This window comes from Phyllobates terribilis, unplaced genomic scaffold (assembly GCF_046119375.1).
Source record: "Phyllobates terribilis strain yellow unplaced genomic scaffold, ASM4611937v1 Scaffold_92__1_contigs__length_6168646, whole genome shotgun sequence".
NCBI lineage: Eukaryota > Metazoa > Chordata > Amphibia > Anura > Dendrobatidae > Phyllobates > Phyllobates terribilis.
In genome coordinates, this window is record NW_027362852.1 from 6,021,577 (window position 1) to 6,040,709 (window position 19,133).

Here is a 19,133-nt window from a genome sequence, read left to right on the forward strand (position 1 = left end):
TTATACTGACAATAAATTGTAAGCAGGTGGACTCAGTTTACTCATTATGTGACTTCATTGGTCACTCAGGATTTTATTTAGGGGTAGTAAACTACAGGGGGCTGAATACAAATGTGGCGACCTGCTGTGCATTGGTGCCACAGATCCTAGAGGGGTGCATGAACAGATTCCTCCACAAGAGGCCCTCATAGCATACACACACCTCCACCTTCCACCTCAGACCCCCAGAGGGAGCCCGTTAGGGATATAAAAAGGCAAGGTGGAGCTAGGCAGTCAGTCTGGAGAACAGTTTCCTCTGGGACAGAGCTAGTTCCAGTCTGTGAGGATCCAGTCTGTAGAAGGAAGCCTGTTTAGAGGAGCTCCTGCAGTAGCCATCCTGCAGTGGAGCACAGTCCAGACTCATTGAGCTCAGGTAGTGAGCCCAAGGCGTGCCGACGCCATAAGAGCGGTGAAGAGTAGCGAGGCCCACTGCCAGTTTGAAGCCTAGTGAGGGCCCTGAGCAGGCCGAAGGCAAGTGGAGTAAGCGAGCTACATAGGGGGCAGAGGAGCTTAACCAGCTCACTCCACAAGCATTTACCAGACACCGGGTCCATGTCTGCAAGGATCTCTAGGACAAGCAGAAACAACTGGGATCCCTGGCGAACTACATGTCCCAGGAATACCAAAAGCTGACCGTAAAACCAGGGTCAGGAGTCACTGAGGCCCAAGAAACCAGGGAGTGTGAACTCCAACAGAAGGCCCTACCACCAGGTCAGCAGGTGCAAGACAGAGACCAAGTTAGGCCTAGCTTCAGGCAGGTCATAAACTTACTAGGAAAAGGCAAGAAACAGGAGGCTCCACACCCGCTCACTGGGGAGAGTCCTGAAATGCACCCTTCACCCTACAGTACCCCGGATCGTGCCTGAAAACACCACCAGTAAAGGTACTGAAGTGAACTGTCGTGTGTGTGCCTATTGTAGCATCGGCGTCTCTGCCCCGTACTAGGCAGAGACGCCGTCCCTCTCACCTCCCCGCTCCTGGCGCGGCGTCCTCCAGCGCTTCTCTCCCCGCTGCTTCCGGCACGCGCTCCTTCCCCGGCAGTGTGCTTAGGGCGCGCGCGCGCGCTCCCCCTCTCTTAAAGGGACCGCGCGCACCGTCCTAAGGAGTCCCCGGCCAATTGCCGGAGGACCTCCCATATTTAAGGCACCTCCTCCAAAATGGAGGTGCCCGAGCAATGTTGTTGCAAAGCCTTCACTCTGCTTCAGCCCTCAGGTCCCGTTACCAGTTACCAGCCAGTCACTTGCCAGATTCCTGCTTGTTACCTGCCAGTCACCTGCCGGATTCCTGCCTGTTACCTGCCAGTTACCTGCCAGATTCCTGCTTGATACCTGCCTGATATCCGTTTACCTGCTTGCAAGCCTGCGGTCAGACGGTCTGCTTTCCGACACCTGTCAGTCTGTCTATGGACCAGCCTGCCCGCTCACCTGGGAGCGCTCATCTGCTACCTGCCTGCTAGCCTACCTGGAGGCTCCACCATCACTTGCCGTGACCACCTGCCTGTCCAGAGACTCTTGCCTGCTCACCTGGGAGCGCTCACCTGCTACCTGTCTGCTAGCCTACCTGGAGGCTCTGCCGTCACTTGCCGTGACCACCTTCCCGTCCAGAGACTCTCGCCTGCTCACCTGGGAGCGCTCACCAGCCACCTGCCTGCTGTCCTTCTACCCAGAGACTGTCCCTGTCACTAGCCGTGAGTACCCGTCCTTTTACCCAGAGACTGTCCCTGTCACTTGCCGTGACTACCTGCCCCTCTACCCAGAGACTGTCCCTGTCACTTGCCGTGACTACCTGCCCCTCTACCCAGAGACTGTCCCTGTCACTTGCCGTGACTACCTGCCCGTCTTCCCTGGGAGCCACCCGCTTCCTTACAAGGACTGCCCCCTTGTATAGTTGCACAGAGGTTCCACCTCCCAGACCCGTTACAGTTTGCTCGGGCCATGGAACCCGGTGGCCCCCAGATCTCCGATCTGCACCAGGAACTCTTACGTCAGAAAACTCAGCAGGAGGTGGTACTGTCCTATCTACGGTCCGTTAACTCTCGTCTAGGCGCATTGTGTGACTTGTCTATGTCTACCTCTGGTCCAGCCATGCCCATTCCTGCGGTACCGCAATCCAGTCCCTTCATGGTACCCGACTATGGACCTCGGCTTCTGGCACCTCCACGCTTTGCCGGCGAACCTACTTTAGCTCGGGGTTTCATAAACCAGTGCACACTGCACTTTGAGCTATTGGCATACCAGTTCATCTCCGACCGGGCCAAGGTGGCCTTCATCATGTCCCATCTTACTTGGGAGGCACTGGCATGGCTAAATCCCCTGTGGGAGAGAGGGGATCCCCTGGTGTCCGACCTGCCGTCTTTCCTCGCTGCTTTCCGGAAAGTCTTCGATGAACCAGGACGGAAAACCTCTTCTGCCTCCTCACTGCTACGTCTCCGCCAAGGGAGTCTCACCGTGGGCCAATATGCCATACGGTTCCGCACCCTCGCTTCTGAGCTTGCCTGGGAAAATGAGGCTCTGGTGTCCGTCTTCTGGGAGGGTCTTTCCGGTCGGATTAAGGACGAGTTAGCTGGTCGGGACATTCCTACCACTCTGGATGACCTGGTGTCACTAGCTACCCGGATTGGCATCCGGTTCCAAGAACGTGCCAAAGAGACTACCTGGGAGAAAGACTTTTCTTGCTCTGCTCCTACTTCCCTGAGACCTGTCTCTCAATCAGTCACTCCGCGGGCGCCCTCGCCTGAACCTATGCAGATCGACCAGACCAAGATGGTCAAATCTCGCCAAGAATCTCGCCGAGCCGAGGGAAGCTGTTTCTATTGTGGCAGTATGGAGCACTTCATCCGTTCCTGCCCGGAGAAGCCGGGAAACGCCAGTGTCTAGGACCACTCGGAGAGGTCATCCTAGACAAAAGTAAGCCCTCTCCGTCTCTGACTTTACCGGTCTCTATTGGTTGGGGAGAAAACCGTCACTTTGAACTTGCCCACCTGGATTCTAGAGCTGCTAGAAACCTCATCTCCCAGTCTCTGGTAGAGAGATACCGTATTCCCACCAAGTCCCTAGCTGAACCATTATCAGTCGCCTCCGTGGATGGAAGACTTCTCTCGGAGACCATCCTGCTCGTCACTGAACCCATAACCCTGCAGGTGGGAATGCTGCACTCTGAGGAAATCTCATTCCATGTGTTGTCCGGACTTTCTCACTCCCTGTTGCTAGGTCTACCTTGGCTCCAGACACACGAACCCGTATTGAACTGGCGATCCGGTGAAGTACTCCGATGGGGTCCAGACTGCCATAGGACCTGCCTGGTTCCGGTCCGCCCAGTTCGCCCTCCGCCTACTCCAGCTAATTTACCAGGTCTCCCGGCTCCTTACTGGCCCTATGCGGACGTCTTCGGTAAGAAGGAAGCAGAGACGTTGCCACCCCATAGGCCATATGACTGCCCGATCGACCTGGTACCTGGCACCACTCCTCCCCGTGGGCGTATCTACCCGTTGTCTGCAGCCGAGACCCGGGCCATGTCTGAGTACATTGAAGAGAATCTGGCTAGGGGATTTATCCGGAAATCTACCTCCCCGGCTTGAGCCGGATTCTTCTTTGTCAAAAAGAAAGACAGCTCGCTACGCCCCTGTATTGACTATAGAGGACTCAATCAGATCACGGTTAAAAATAAATACCCCCTTCCGCTCATCTCTGAGTTATTTGATCGTCTTAAAGGCGCCAGGATCTTCTCCAAGCTGGATCTACGTGGAGCGTATAACCTGGTCCGTATCCGTCAGGGAGACGAGTGGAAAACAGCATTTAATACCCGGGACGGACACTATGAGTACCGTGTGATGCCCTTCGGTCTCTGCAATGCTCCCGCCATCTTCCAAGAACTGGTCAACGACATCTTCCGTGACCTTCATTACTCCTGCGTGGTGGTATACCTGGACGACATCTTGGTCTTCTCTCCGGATCTTCCCACACACCGGAGGGATGTTCGTCAGGTCCTGCTTAGGCTCAGGCAGAACCACCTCTATGCTAAATACGAGAAGTGCCTTTTTGAGCAGACCTCTCTTCCTTTCCTGGGCTATGTTATCTCCCAGACAGGCTTGCGAATGGATCCCGAGAAGCTCTCTGCTGTCCTAAAGTGGCCCCGTCCAGAGGGCTTGAAGGCGATACAGCGATTCCTGGGCTTTGCTAATTACTATCGTCTCTTCATTCCTCACTTCTCGTCACGGACTGCGCCCATATCTGCGCTCACCCGTAAGGGAGCAAATCCCAAGGTATGGTCATCCGAAGCTGAGGAGGCCTTCCTTTCCCTGAAACAAGCCTTCTCCTCTGCCCCTGTGCTGCACCGTCCGGACTGCAACAAACAGTTCTACCTGGAGGTTGATGCCTCCTCCTCTGGAGCCGGAGCGGTGCTCACCCAGAAGTCTTCCTCCGGGAGAATGGTAACCTGCGGCTTTTTCTCTAAAATCTTCTCCTCCTCTAAGCGCAATTACTCCATAGGAGACCGAGAACTGCTTGCCGTTAAATTGGCGCTGGAGGAGTGGCGTTACCTGCTTGAAGGGACCCTATACCCGGTGATCATCTATACGGATCACAAGAACCTGGCATATCTCCAAAATGCCCAGAGACTTAATCCACGTCAAGCCCGGTGGTCTTTGTTCTTTGCCCGCTTCGATTTCATCCTTCATTTCCGCCCGGCGGAGAAAAATGTCAAAGCTGATGCCTTGTCCCGATCCTTCCTGTCCTCCGACCAAGAGGAGGAGCCTATGCACATTATCGACTCCTCCAAGGTGATGAATGTGGCCCCCTTGGATTTGACTCGTCTTCCACCTGGCAAGACATTCGTGGCGCCTCCAGACCGTGAGAGGGTTCTTCGCTGGGGTCATTCTTCTAAACTAGCTGGCCATGCCGGCCAAAAGAAGACCTTCCTACTCATTTCCCGGCATTACTGGTGGTCTACCCTGCGTAAGGATGTGGTAGACTTCGTCTCTGCCTGTTCATCTTGTGGCCGCAACAAAATTCCCAGACACTTACCGGCTGGTCATCTCCTGCCGCTTCCCATACCTGTTGCCCCGTGGCAACACATCGCTATGGACTTCATTACCGATCTTCCTGTCTCTGCCGGGTGTACTGTCATTTGGGTGGTCACGGACCGCTTCTCTAAAATGGCCCACTTCATTCCCCTGCCTGGTCTTCCGTCTGCACCTGAGCTGGCTAAGGACTTTATTCGCCATATCTTCCGTCTCCATGGCCTACCCCTCCACATCGTGTCGGATCGAGGGGTTCAGTTTACCTCACACTTCTGGAGAGCCACATGTAAACTGCTGGACGTCACCCTGGACTTCTCCTCCGCTTACCACCCTCAGTCCAATGGTCAAGTGGAGCGGATCAATCAGATCCTTACCAGCTATCTCCGGCACTTTGTTAATGCCCACCATTCTGATTGGGTGGACCTCCTTCCTTGGGCCGAGTTCTCTTATAATAACCACGAGAGCGAATCCTCTTCCAAGTCCCCGTTCTTTATTGTCTATGGCCAGCACCTCCGGATTCCGCTCCCAGCCTCCGTTTCTGTGGACAACCCTGCTGCGGAGTCTCTTGTCAGCGAATTTTCTACTATTTGGGAGAGTACCAGGTCCGCTCTTCTTCTGTCCTCTGAGCGGATGAAGAGATATGCTGATAAGAGACGCCTGGATCCGCCTCAATTCTGTCCGGGAGACAAGGTTTGGCTCTCGTCCAAACATGTGCGGCTCAAAGTACCCTCCTTCAAGTTGGGCCCTCGATTCATCGGTCCCTTCGAAGTCCTCAGGCAAATTAACCCTGTGGCCTACAAATTAAAACTCCCGGCCACCCTACAGATTCCCAACTCCTTCCACGTATCTCTCCTCAAACCCGTTGTCTTTAACTCTTTTTCCAATAATCCAGGTGCCCCTCCTGCTCCGGTTTCCGCTGATGACGTCTTTGAGGTAGAGAGTATTCTGGCCTCCAAGAGGGTAAGAGGAAAGACCTTTTTTCTGGTAGATTGGAAGGGGTTTGGTCCTGAGGAGAGAACTTGGGAACCCAGGGAGAACATCAACGCCCCGCTTCTCCTTGAAAAATTTCTTTCTGGCCAAAAAAAGAGGGGGCCTAAAGGGGGGGGCACTGTAGCATCGGCGTCTCTGCCCCGTACTAGGAAGAGACGCCGTCCCTCTCACCTCCCCGCTCCTGGCGCGGCGTCCTCCAGCGCTTCTCTCCTCGCTGCTTCCGGCACGCGCTCCTTCCCCGGCAGTGTGCTTAGGGCTTGTGCGCTCCCCCTCTCTTAAAGGGACCGCGCGCGCCGTCCTAAGGAGTCCCCGGCCAATTGACGGAGGACCTCCCATATTTAAGGCAACTCCTCCAAAATGGAGGTGCCCGAGCAATGTTGTTGCAAAGCCTTCACTCTGCTTCAGCCCTCAGGTCCCGTTACCAGTTACCAGCCAGTCACCTGCCAGATTCCTGCTTGTTACCTGCCAGTCACCTGCCGGATTCCTGCCTGTTACCTGCCAGTTACCTGCCAGATTCCTGCTTGATACCTGCCTGATATCCGTTTACCTGCTTGCAAGCCTGCGGTCCGACGATCTGCTTTCCGACACCTGTCAGTCTGTCTATGGACCAGCCTGCCCGCTCACCTGGGAGCGCTCATCTGCTACCTGCCTGCTAGCCTACCTGGAGGCTCCACCGTCACTTGCCGTGACCACCTGCCTGTCCAGAGACTCTTGCCTGCTCACCTGGGAGCGCTCACCTGCTACCTGTCTGCTAGCCTACCTGGAGGCTCTGCCGTCACTTGCCGTGACCACCTTCCCGTCCAGAGACTCTCGCCTGCTCACCTGGGAGCGCTCACCAGCCACCTGCCTGCTGTCCTTCTACCCAGAGACTGTCCCTGTCACTAGCCGTGAGTACCCGTCCTTTTACCCAGAGACTGTCCCTGTCACTTGCCGTGACTACCTGCCCCTCTACCCAGAGACTGTCCCTGTCACTTGCCGTGACTACCTGCCCCTCTACCCAGAGACTGTCCCTGTCACTTGCCGTGATTACCTGCCCGTCTTCCCTGGGAGCCACCCGTTTCCTTACAAGGACTGCCCCCTTGTATAGTTGCACAGAGGTTCCACCTCCCAGACCCGTTACACCTATTCTTCCTTTGACCCGGCTGGGTCCCCTCTGTCCTGCATCCCTTCTCCTACGCTGCCCTGAGGCCCCGCTCCACCTGTGGGGAGCAGAACCAACTAAGCTGCCTGACCACCAGCCTCAGAGGACTGTAGCAGCTCTGGTGAGTCTCACCAGACACCACAGGTGGCGTCACGAACTTTCCCCTTTTCCCATACACCTTTCCCCCAATTCCTTGCTTTTTTTTTTAAGAGTGACCCCAGGGTACGGCCCTGGGAGCCGGCCATCTCGGCATCCCCCAAAACTAACAGCAAGGCCCGGGCGCCGAGTCCCCATCCCTTGGGCGCGTCATCTCTTCCTGGCATCACGAACGGGATCCCGTGCCCGCTGCAACGACGGAGTGTTGTGTTCGTTGCCACCGGGTACTGTGTGCCTTTAATCAAAAACTGTATATTTAACTGTGGCGAAGATTGCTGCCATTGTTGGGCCGCCGAGCGGAAAGAAGGGCGTAAACGTGGGAAACTGAGAGGTGTACCTGCTAAAGCGCGCGAAGCCCCGGACACGCCCCACGCCTCGACGTCAAACCAGGAAGCGCTAGGTCCTGGAAGGAGCGCCGTTGAACGCTCTGACGTAGGACGCAAGGTCCTGAAGAAGAACGTCACCTGCGGAGCTGCGGCCTACCGGAAGAAAAGAAGAGAAGGTAGGCCACGGTTAGCTAGGGGGGCGCCAGAATGTCCGAACAACAGCACAATGCCGGAATACCGGTTAACCGCCCTGATGCTCAACTTGCGCCCGACGCCGATCAGGCCGAAGCAGCCGCTCCACCAGCAGGGCCTGTAACCCCTGTCATACCCATGGCCCTACCGTACATCCCCGGAGCGAAGTGGCTCCTCCAGTACAGCGGCAAACCAGATACCCTATCTGGATTTAAGTGGAAAATATGCGGTATACTGGATATGTACTCTATGACAGGCAAGTGTAGCACCCCGAGGGCTCGGCTGCTACAGTGGTATAGCACCTCAATCCAGAGGTGTGATATTCCACTCCCGGGTAAGGATGGAGTGTGGACTAGGGCTCGTTAGGCTGCATGCACCACACACACCCCATTTCCGAGGGACAGCTCAACGGTGCTCCCACAGAAGTGCAGGCACGACAGCTTCTGTCCCTGGCTGGAGTGGGGAGGGGGAGGAAAAGCCAGTGGTGTAGGAGCAGATAGGGGTGGGTCTCTGGGCATAGGTAGGAGCCCATTGGTTGCTAGTCACCTGGGCTCGGGTGTTAGAAGGAGGTATATAAGGTGGGCACCATCTTAGAGTAGTCAGTTCAGTCCAGTCAGGAGGAGAAGTGACAGGGAGCAGAGCTGCTCCAGGGGCTCTGCTTCACGGGCAGGCCTTGTCAGGAGGCCGGAGCAAAAGAGAGAGAGGAGAAGGAACAGCAAAGGAAGTAAGAAAGGAAACAAGGAACTGGAACACAGAGAAAGGCCCAGAGACACGAAGGCAGAAGGAACCCCAAAGGCCCAGGAGATTGCGGGTGAAGGGTTGGCAGAGCAGGGTACCGGAACCCAAATTGGTGGAGGCAACAGATTCCTCAGCCAAAGACCGGAGGTTGTGACCACATCTTGGTGCGACCCCTCACTACATACACCAGAAAAGCATACCACATAGGGTCAGGGAAACCGGAGATAGGTTTCGCCAAGAGAAGGCCCGAGGGAGCTGGACAAAGGTGGGTCACTGGTGAGGACGGCCAGAGAAGGGAAGAGAAGGGAACCCTGTGCCACGCTCTGGAATTGCCTGGGAGTTGGTCGAGCCCCTTGCCTGGTGGACGCAGCACGGCTTGGGCAGTCATTCCCTGCAGAAGTGACTCGGATAACAACTGTGAGTAAAGCATTGGAAACTGCAACCACACGTCTGTGTTTCATCGCCGCACCAGCACCATTAGTGCTGGGACGCTCACACCATCACTCCCATCATCCACACTAGCTGCCCTGAGGCAATACTTCTCCCGTGGGGAGTTATCCCATACTTTGCTGCGCTTACAACATCAGCCTCAGCGGTCTGCAGCGCAGCGGCGGTCCCCACTGACCGCAATCCACGGGTGGCGTAGTCGGACATTTGTTATTACACTAAGACTGCCACTGAATTGACCACCCTGGGCACGGACCGGGTCATCGCCACGAGGACTACAAACCCCCAGCGATCCTGCTCCGGGTATCCCCTGCACAACACAGGCCCAGGGGGCGCGTCAACTTTGGCGTAGTCGGCAGGATTCAAACCAACCCGCCACCAACGGGTATTGCGTGCCTGAAGAAGATTGTACATGTACCTTGAAAAGAAGTTTCCCGCCATCCGGTGCCGATTCCCGCCATCAGACGCCATCTTGGACCGTTTCCCGCCATCTTCATCCGTTTTTCCCGCCCTGGCAGAGCGGACGCCATTATGTGCGCTCCAAAAGACAGCAGGAAGCCGCCTCCCAACGTGGGCCAGGTCCCAGAGTGGCGCCAAAGAAGGGGCCTGCCCCCAGCAACTATGAGTGCAGCAGTGGAAATGTCCATCAATGTGGGGGGGCTGCCCCTAAGGGTGATTGTCAGCAGATGCCCCCAAGACCACCGCTCATGGGGGCGGATAGGAAAGAAAACTGTGGGGCCGGGCGCGGCCTGGATCAGTCTGGACCTGCTGCACCCAGAGATGGAGGGAGCAGCGAACCCCACCAGCACCCTGGCCCGCAGCCTGCTGCAAGCTGAGCCACTCTGCAGCCTGACAAAGTTGCTGGCCCGCTGCCTAGACACCCGGACTGCGCATGTGCGGCGCTGGAAGACCTGAACAGAAGGATGGTCCGGGCGCAGCGGGATGTGTTTGCCGGGTGGAGAGAGGAGTTGGCCCGGCAGCACGAAGATGGCCGACAGAGGACCCCGCAAGGACCGAGTAGCGCGCTTGTCGCTGGGCGCGGAGAAGAGGGACCGGCGGTGGCAGACGACGCCGCGGAGGAGGCCGTCAAGACCAAGGCAGGTAACGGGGACGACACCACCCCAAGCCCTGAGGCCGCAAGCCTGCCCCCACCCTCCGTTGCAGGACCCGAAGCCCCGGGGACCGTACCTGAGACCACACCTCCACGGCCACCAGCTAGGCCTCAGGCAGGAAGCACCGTCGTCACGCCCCGCCCCGCGCTGTGCCCTCTGAACCCGGGCGCCGCTGCCTCACCAGCGCCCCCTGCTTTGGCGGTGTCATCCCCGGGCGCGGCAAAAGAGGAAGTACCACCGGCCTGGTCGCAAGGCTTGGTGAACCCGGGCGCCGCTGCCCCTCCAGCGCCCTCTTCCTCAACAGTGCCACCCCCAGGCCCAACCGGAAATTCCCCGACCTGGTCGCAAGGCCGAGTGCCCCCGGGCGCTGCTCCCTGACCGAGGCCCGTGGTGCCACCCTTGGGTGCAGACCTCTATGCGCAACATACCAGCCCGGACGGGCTGCCCTTCCAGTGGCCACCGGAGTTCGTCAACCCCCGTCTCCGGAGAGAACAACCCCTGAGCGAGCCTCTGATCCCTGCCCCGGAGCTCGCCAAAATCGCTCCACCCCCGCTGGAGGATGCCCAGTTTGCATGGGATCCCACCGGTGAGAGTCTCATGGGGTTCACCCAGGAGACCCGGGCAGAAGCAGCCTGTCGCCTGGATCCCTGCCGTCAGCAGCTGGCCACCTTTGAAAGGGAGCGGCGGCAGAGGCGTATCAGGGAGGAGCGACTCCAAGCCCGGAGCGCGGAGCAGAAGAGGAGAGCCCGTCAAGACCCCCACGCCATCCGCGGTCCCCGAGCCACCGGGACCGTAGTAAAGTTCCAGCTGGAGCACGGCTGGGGCTTCATCAGAGACCCGGAGGCTGACACCGACGTCTTCGTCACCAGGAGAGACGTAGAAAGCCACCTGCCAGAGGGACATCACGGACGTGACCTGTACCCCGGTGACGTGGTCACCTACACCCGGCACAAGGGCGCAAAGGGACTGTACGCCCTCCATGTCCACCGTCTAACGGAGGAGGAACTGCGGTACCGCCCAGACATGGACTACCCTGAGGGCCCGGACGGGTCTGAAGATTATGAGGAAGGAGCATCAGGAGGATACCATTACTAAGGAACGGTAAATTGAACTGTACATAGTTACCCGTAGGGGTATAGAAACTGTTGCTGAGTAGAGTGTGGTCCCCGTTGGGACTAATGTGGACTGTTACCTGTGTGCCCCTAATCCCTAACCAGGCTGAGGACTGTGAGCAGCCATTCCCCTATCCCCACTGGCCGAGGACTGAGAGCGGCCAATCCCTTGTACATAGTTGCGCTTTTTAAAGCGCCCCCTACTGGTTTTATAAAAGAACTTCAACGTCTACCTCAGGACGAATTAAATGGACTGTTGCACCTTTAAGAGAAAGTGAACACCGGGTCGCAAGTTGCACAGCGGCCAGAACTCAAGAATGTGTTTGTGGAAGAATGTTTTACTTGACAATGTTTTCTACTGAAGAAGTTTAATTTGCTGCTAAAAGAGCCTATAGTATTTTACGTGTATGAAGAAAGTCTTATAATGTTTTATGAAAAGGTAACCAGTAACGTTAAAAAGAAAAGTACCTCCCATAAAGGGATGAGTTTTTGGTTAATGTCTTATATGCGAGTGCACTTTAAAAATTTGTATGTTTTAAATTGTTTTTATTCTTTCCAGCCCGAGGACGTGCTGTGATTTACCAGGGGGGAATGTAGCACCCTGAGGGCTCGGCTGCTACAGGGGTATTGCACCTCAAACCAGAGGTGTGATATTCCACTCCCGGGTAAGGATGGAGTGTGGACCAGGACTCAGTAGGCTGCATGCATCACACACACCCCATTTCCGAGGGACAGCTCAACGGTGCTCCCACAGAAGTGCAGGCACGACAGCTTCTGTCCCTGGCTGGAGTGGGGAGGGGGAGGAAAAGCCAGTGGTGTAGGAGCAGATAGGGGTGGGTCTCTGGGCATAGGTAGGAGCCCATTGGTTGCTAGTCACCTGGGCTCGGGTGTTAGAAGGAGGTATATAAGGTGGTCACCATCTTAGAGTAGTCAGTTCAGTCCAGTCAGGAGGAGAAGTGACAGGGAGCAGAGCTGCTCCAGGGGCTCTGCTCCATGGGCAGGGCTTGTCAGGAGGCCGGAGCAAATGAGAGAGAGGAGAAGGAACAGCAAAGGAAGTAAGAAAGGAAACAAGGAACTGGAACACAGAGAAAGGCCCAGAGACACGAAGGCAGAAGGAACCCCAAAGGCCCAGGAGATTGCGTGTGAAGGGTTGGCAGAGCAGGGTACCGGAACCCAAATTGGTGGAGGCAACAGATTCCTCAGCCAAAGACCGGAGGTTGTGACCACATCTTGTTGCGACCCCTCACTACATCCACCAGGAAAGCATACCACATAGGGTCAGGGAAACCGGAGATAGGTTTCGCCAAGAGAAGGCCCGAGGGAGCTGGACAAAGGTGGGTCACTGGTGAGGACGGCCAGAGAAGGGAAGAGAAGGGAGCCATGTGCCACGCTCTGGAATTGCCTGGGAGTTGGTCGAGCCCCTTGCCTGGTGGACGCAGCACGGCTTGGGCAGTCATTCCCTGCAGAAGTGACTTGGATAACAACTGTGAGTAAAGCATTGGAAACTGCAACCACACGTCTCTGTGTTTCATCGCCGCACCAGCACCATTAGTGCTGGGATGCTCACACCATCACTCCCATCATCCACACTAGCTGCCCTGAGGCAATACTTCTCCCGTGGGGAGTTATCCCATACTTGGCTGCGCTTACAACATCAGCCTCAGCGGTCTGCAGCGCAGCGGCGGTCCCCACTGACCGCAATCCACGGGTGGCGTAGTCGGACATTTGTTATTACACTAAGACTGCCACTGAATTGACCACCCTGGGCACGGACCGGGTCATCGCCACGAGGACTACAAACCCCCAGCGATCCTGCTCCGGGTATCCCCTGCACAACACAGGCCCAGGGGGCGCATCACAAGCAAAGAGCTGCTGTGGTATTAGGACAATTAACCGGTGCTGCGGAGCAAGAAGTAGAAACCTGGTCGGCCGCAGACCAAGAGTCAGTGTCCGCAAGCTTTAAAAAGTTACAGACTGTCTTTGAGAATCGTACTGAGACAGACCTCCGGATGAGGTTCTACAACTGCTCTCAGCAACCGGAGGACTGTGATCCGGACTATGCCTGGCGTTTACAAGGGTCCCTGCGAGCTCTGAAACAGGTTATTCCAACCAGCATCAATAATGAAAATAAAATGCTGAAGGAACAGTTTATCCGGGGACGGAGGTCTCAAGAAGAGAGCGGGACTGTGCTTTGGTGGTCCCTGGATCATCCAGATGCCACCTTTGACATCCTTAAGGACAGGGCTACAAAAGGACTGCAGCCCCTGGAAACAACTACTATCCAATGTTACCAGGGTGGGGCCTGCAGCGTCCACCTTTTCCCCAGTGGCTGCTGAAGCCAAGGTGCAAGCAACGTCCCCTAGTGAGCTGGACAGCCTGCGCTCTGAAGTGCGTCAGTTGAGCAAAACCCTGACCACTGTACTGAGAACCCTGCAGCTGCGGACGGAGCCCTAGGAGGAAGGAAGGATCCTGCTAGCCGACAGCCCTGAAGATGTCCCCTGGATGAGAAGGAGGAAGAGGACAACGCCACCCCCTGGGAGGATCAGCGACCAACGCCGTCCACCGAAGGACCCTGTCTGCCACCGCTGCCACAAGTCAGGTCACACCATCCAGAGCTGTCCTTTAAACGAGAAAACCCTGGGGCCGAGGGCCGACACCCAAGAGTAGACTCACCAGGCCCAACAGACTGGTACAGCAGGTTCGTGGGAGGAAGACCTTTCCTGTCCTTTTGCTGGACGGCATTGCGACATCTGCTCTGCTGGACACAGGATCTCAGGTAACCATCATGCCTGACGTCCTCTACAAAAGGTTCTGGTCCATGGATGACCTAAGCCCACCAGGTCCAAACCTTTCCGTTTATGCCTCAAATGGCCTCCCCCTTACCCTAGTCGGGGTTAAGGATGTGGCAATAAAGGTGGGAAGAGTGGAACTGCAGGACCAGGGACTAATTGTAGTAGAGGCTAATCTTAATGATACCAACTTGTATATGGTACTTGGCACAAATATTGTTAGGAACTGTATGGGAGAAGTTGTGTTCTTGCTCCAACAGATAGCTGACACTGCCAGACCAGGGCAGAGAAGGGCGCTGCAGAAAGAGATCCGAGCCCTTATGTACCAGCAACAGGTAAAGCTAACAGGCGGTGAAATTGGTAATGTACAGGTGACAGACCCGGTACCCATTGTGATACACCCGATGAGTGAAATGCTGATATGGTGTAGAGCAGCAATAGGTCTTAAAGGACGGAGCTACCAGGCGGTAGTAGAGCCCCTTAGCTCGGAACATAGGCCTACACGCTTGACTGCTAGAGGGGTAGTGGATGTACGCAATGGGAGGGTGCCCGTACGCCTCCTAAACTATGAGGAGAACAAGGTTAGATTACCATGCTACGCCACTGTTGCCAAACTGTACACAGTAAATAACAACTCCATACACACGGCGGAGTCCTTAACCTCACCAGACGAAGTGGAGGATAACGACCCGGCAACCCACGTGGAGGATTGGTGTCAACAGCTCCATGTTGGGAGAGACACCACTCCTGCCCATCAGAAGCAGGGTGTATACCGGGTGGTTCAGGTATACGAGCAAGTATTCAGTAAGCACACACTTGACTTTCGGAGGATTAAGGGGGTTCAACACCATATCCCCACAGGTGCCCATCCACCCATCAAAGAACGTTACAGGCCTATACCACCAGCACACTACCAGAAGGCGAAGGAGATGTTGCACGACATGAAGAAGGCAGTGGTAGTAAGGGATAGTTGTAGTCCCTGGGCAGCTCCCCTAGTTCTAGTCAGGAAAAAGGACGGAAGCATGAGAATGTGTGAAGATTACAGACAAGTAAATCGCATTGCACATAAAGATGCATACCCTTTACCTCGTACAGAGGAATCCCTGGCTGCCTTAAAGTCTGCAAATTACTTCTCCACCCTTGACCTCACTAGTGGGTACTGGCAAGTAGCTGTTGCTGAGGAGGATCGGGAGAAGACGGCCTTCACCACCCCGATGGGACTCTGCGAGTTCAATAGTATGCCGTTTGGACTCTGCAACGCGCCCGGAACATTCCAGAGATTGATGGAGTGCTGCCTGGGACACTGCAACTTCGAGACTGTACTACTGTACCTGGTTGACGTGATAGTGTACTCCAAAACGTATGAGGAACACTTGAAGCACCTGGCGGAGGTATTCGAGTCGCTGTCCCGGTATGGGATGAAGCTGAAGCCCTCAAAGTGCCACCTGCTCAAGAGAAAGGTACAGTACCTGGGGCACATCATTAGTCCAGAGGGAGTAGCACCAGACCCGGAGAAGATCACTGCCATCCAGAAATGGCCGGAGCCGAAGAGCCTCAAGGAGGTACGTCAGTTCCTGGGACTAGTTGGGAATTACCGGAGGTTTGTGAAGGACTATACCAAGAAAGCGGTGCCTCTACGAGACCTCCTGGTAGGACAGTCCCCCAGAGGCAGAAATCCCCCGTTCCAGTGGGGTAAGGAGCAAGCTGAATCCTTTATTGTGATGAAGGAGATCCTGACCGGCGAAGAGATCCTAGCCTACCCTGACTACAGCTAACCGTTCCTGCTGTATACTGATGCCAGCAACGAAGGATTAGGAGCTGTACTGAGTCAGAAGCAGAATGGCAAAGAGAAGGTGATCGCCTATGCAAGCAGGAAGCTCCGCCCGACCGACAGGAACCCAGAGAACTATAGCAGCTTCAAATTGGAGTTCCTGGCCCTGGTCTGGGCCATCACCGAGCAGTTCAAGCACTATCTAGCCTCCAGTAAATTCACTGCCTTCACTGATAACAACCCCTTGACTCATCTAGAAACAGCCAAGCTAGGAGCCATTGAGCAACGATGGATGGCTTGGCTGTCAAACTACCAATTCACTATTAAGTACCGGGCAGGCCGCAAGAACACCAACGCCGATGCCCTGTCCAGGATGCCTCACCAGTCGGACACTGAAGAAGAAGTGGATGACCTGGAGGAGATTGAACTACCTGCCTTTCATCAGAATGGAATGGTCCACGAGCAGCGAGCCTCCAGGAGGCCTCGCGGTAAGACGTTAAACCCCCTGCCTCACCACAGCTGGAAGGAGACCCAGGACAGCGACGCGGTTGTCAGCCGTATCAAAGAGCTGATAACCCAGGAAGGTTCCTCACTGGAGAAGGAAGCGTCTCTACAAGCCAAGCAGCTGTGGAATGAGAGAAGCCAGTGTGGCACCCCAGAGCGTCTGGTTGCCACAGTTGTAGTAATACCATGTCTGGGAGCAAAGCAGGAGTTTTCTGGTCAGGAACACATTACATGCAACACCTCCTGCCCCAGACCAGAAAGGGGAGGATCCTGCCCTTTATAACTGGATATGGAGGCGGGGTTAGGGAGTCTGAGTCTAGAGTTCAGTGTGTGGAGTCAAGTAGGACACGAAGGAGTAAAGAGCCAGGGACTGGAGCTGGAGTTAGCTCGTCCTGGTTGGTATCCACAGAGGACCGGACGCCGGAGTCTGAGGCTGTGGGAATTGCATATCCAGCAGCAGATCCCGCAGGGCAGGAGATTGCAGGTCTCCTGGCCCAACAGAAGCCCGGAGGCTCAGCCACACGAAAAGACCCGTACCGCCACAGAGGAGCGTGGAATACACAAGGCTCGAGTCGCCAACCATACGGGTCAGCGCAGGCCTACAACTTCACCTGGCCAGGAGGACTCTAGGATTGTTCCCAGACTGATCAGGCCCTCATCACTAGCCGGTACTCCCGTTGGGGCCCATATAATTGCCAACAGTAAAGACCCTGGGACTGCACTGCAAAGACTCTGTGTTGTCATTACTGATACCTTGCACTACCACCACCATCATCCATACACGCTGCCCTGAAGCTCCACTCTTCCTGTGGGGAGTTACATCACCTTGCTGCACATACCACCAGCTTCAGCGGACTGCTCCACAGTAGCGGTTCCCAATAACCGCATTCCACAGGTGGTGTAGTCGGACTATACATAACAGATATACATAAACTACCCTTATATTGACCACCTGGGTCACGGACCGGGTCACCGCCACGGTGACTACAACCCCCAGCATCTGCAGGCCCTGTTCCGGGTACCCCATGGCCCAGGGGGCGCGTCAACATTGGCGTAGTCGGCAGGATCTCATACCCGCTACCACCGGGTACTGCGCGCCTTCACAGACTGTGTCGTATACCGTGGTGAAGATTTCCCGCCATTGTCCGCCATTTTTGAGTAGCCGCACAAGAAGAAGAGGGGCGTGATCGCTGGAAACACGCGAAGTCTAAAGCCCTGCCCCACACACGGATGCAGCGCCAGGTCTTGGAAGGAGCCACAGTGAACGCTGACGTCAGACGCGTGCGACGCCAGGTCCTCGACAGAGACCATCGCCTGCGGAACTGCGGCCTACGGAAGAAAAGAGAAGGAAGGTAGGCCACGGTTCACTAGGGGGTAGGAAGACGCCCGATATGGAGGGAACTTCAGCCACCGGCGCGGCCGCTGCCGCGGTAATGCCATTCTCCATGCCATATATAACGGGGGCGGCGTGGTTGCCCCAGTACTCAGGAGAGTCGCACACCCTGAGTGACTTCAAGGAGAGACTACCGTGTTTCCCCGAAAGTAAGGCCCTGTCTTACATTAATTTTACCCCCAAAAGTCCCACCCTGCCTTACTTTCGGGGGAGGCCTTACATTGGGAAAAAAAATGACGACAATTTTTTTTAACAATAAAATTAACATTTATTAACAGTCCGGCAACCCTCCCCATCCTCCCCCCTGCAGCATCCCCATACAGTGGTTCTGCCCCCCACTCTGCCACCACACATACTGACACATACGGTACCGGTACAGCCCCACACGGCACCCACACACATATCGTACCGGTACCGTACACACACTGACACATACAGCCCCATACGGCACCCATACACATACCGTACACATACCGTACACACACACACACAGACACACAGACACACACACACACACACACACACACAGAGAGAGTTTCGGAACTTACCGTTACTTTCCTTCTGTTTCGATCTCCTCTGCGGTGCCGGGCTGACGATTCGGATGCCGGGGAAGCTGGACCAATCGGAGCGAGCCTGTAGGCGGTGACGTCGCAGCTGATTCGGCCAATCAGCTGCGAGCCGGCTGACTGGCCAATCACAGCTCGGGCTGGTGGCCAGCAGGGACTACGGTACGGAGCCTGTGACGAACAGGCTGATCGGCCAATCAGCCTTACATTCCCCGCCCCCCCCGCCGCTACCCTGCCTTACAATCGGGGGGTGCCCTACATTGGCGGACCCCCCGAAACCCCCCACCCTGCCTTACTTTCGGGGGGGCCTTACTTTCGGGGAAACACGGTAATTAGTTTATTTAAAGTATACCCTCTGTCCGAGGAGCAGAAATTGAGCATCCTCGTAGGCTAGTTGATTGGTGCAGCCCAGAGAGAAGTAAAATCCTGGTCAGCCAGAGAAAAAGGGACTGTAAAAGAGATACTGGCCCGCCTAAAGGACACTTTTGACACCCGTACTACGACAGAGATAAAGATGGGTGCAAACAATGGGCGCAGGACAGTGTACGGGACTATGCTTTAAACCTGCAGGAGGCGCTGAGGGCCATCAAACAAGTAGACCCTGACAGTGTGCGTGATGAAAACAGGCTGTTAACTGAGCAATTTATTGAGGGTTTACTGTCCAGCGCCCACCGCACCCTGCTGCGCATAATGGCTCTGCAAAACCCTGACTTGGACTTTGCTCAATTTAAGGACAGGGCCATCCGGGTGCTACGGGAACCAGCACCAGGTGGCGCTACAGCTCACCGGCGCCCGGCTATCACCTACCACCAGGAGGTGGCACCCTTTTCCCCGGAGCCT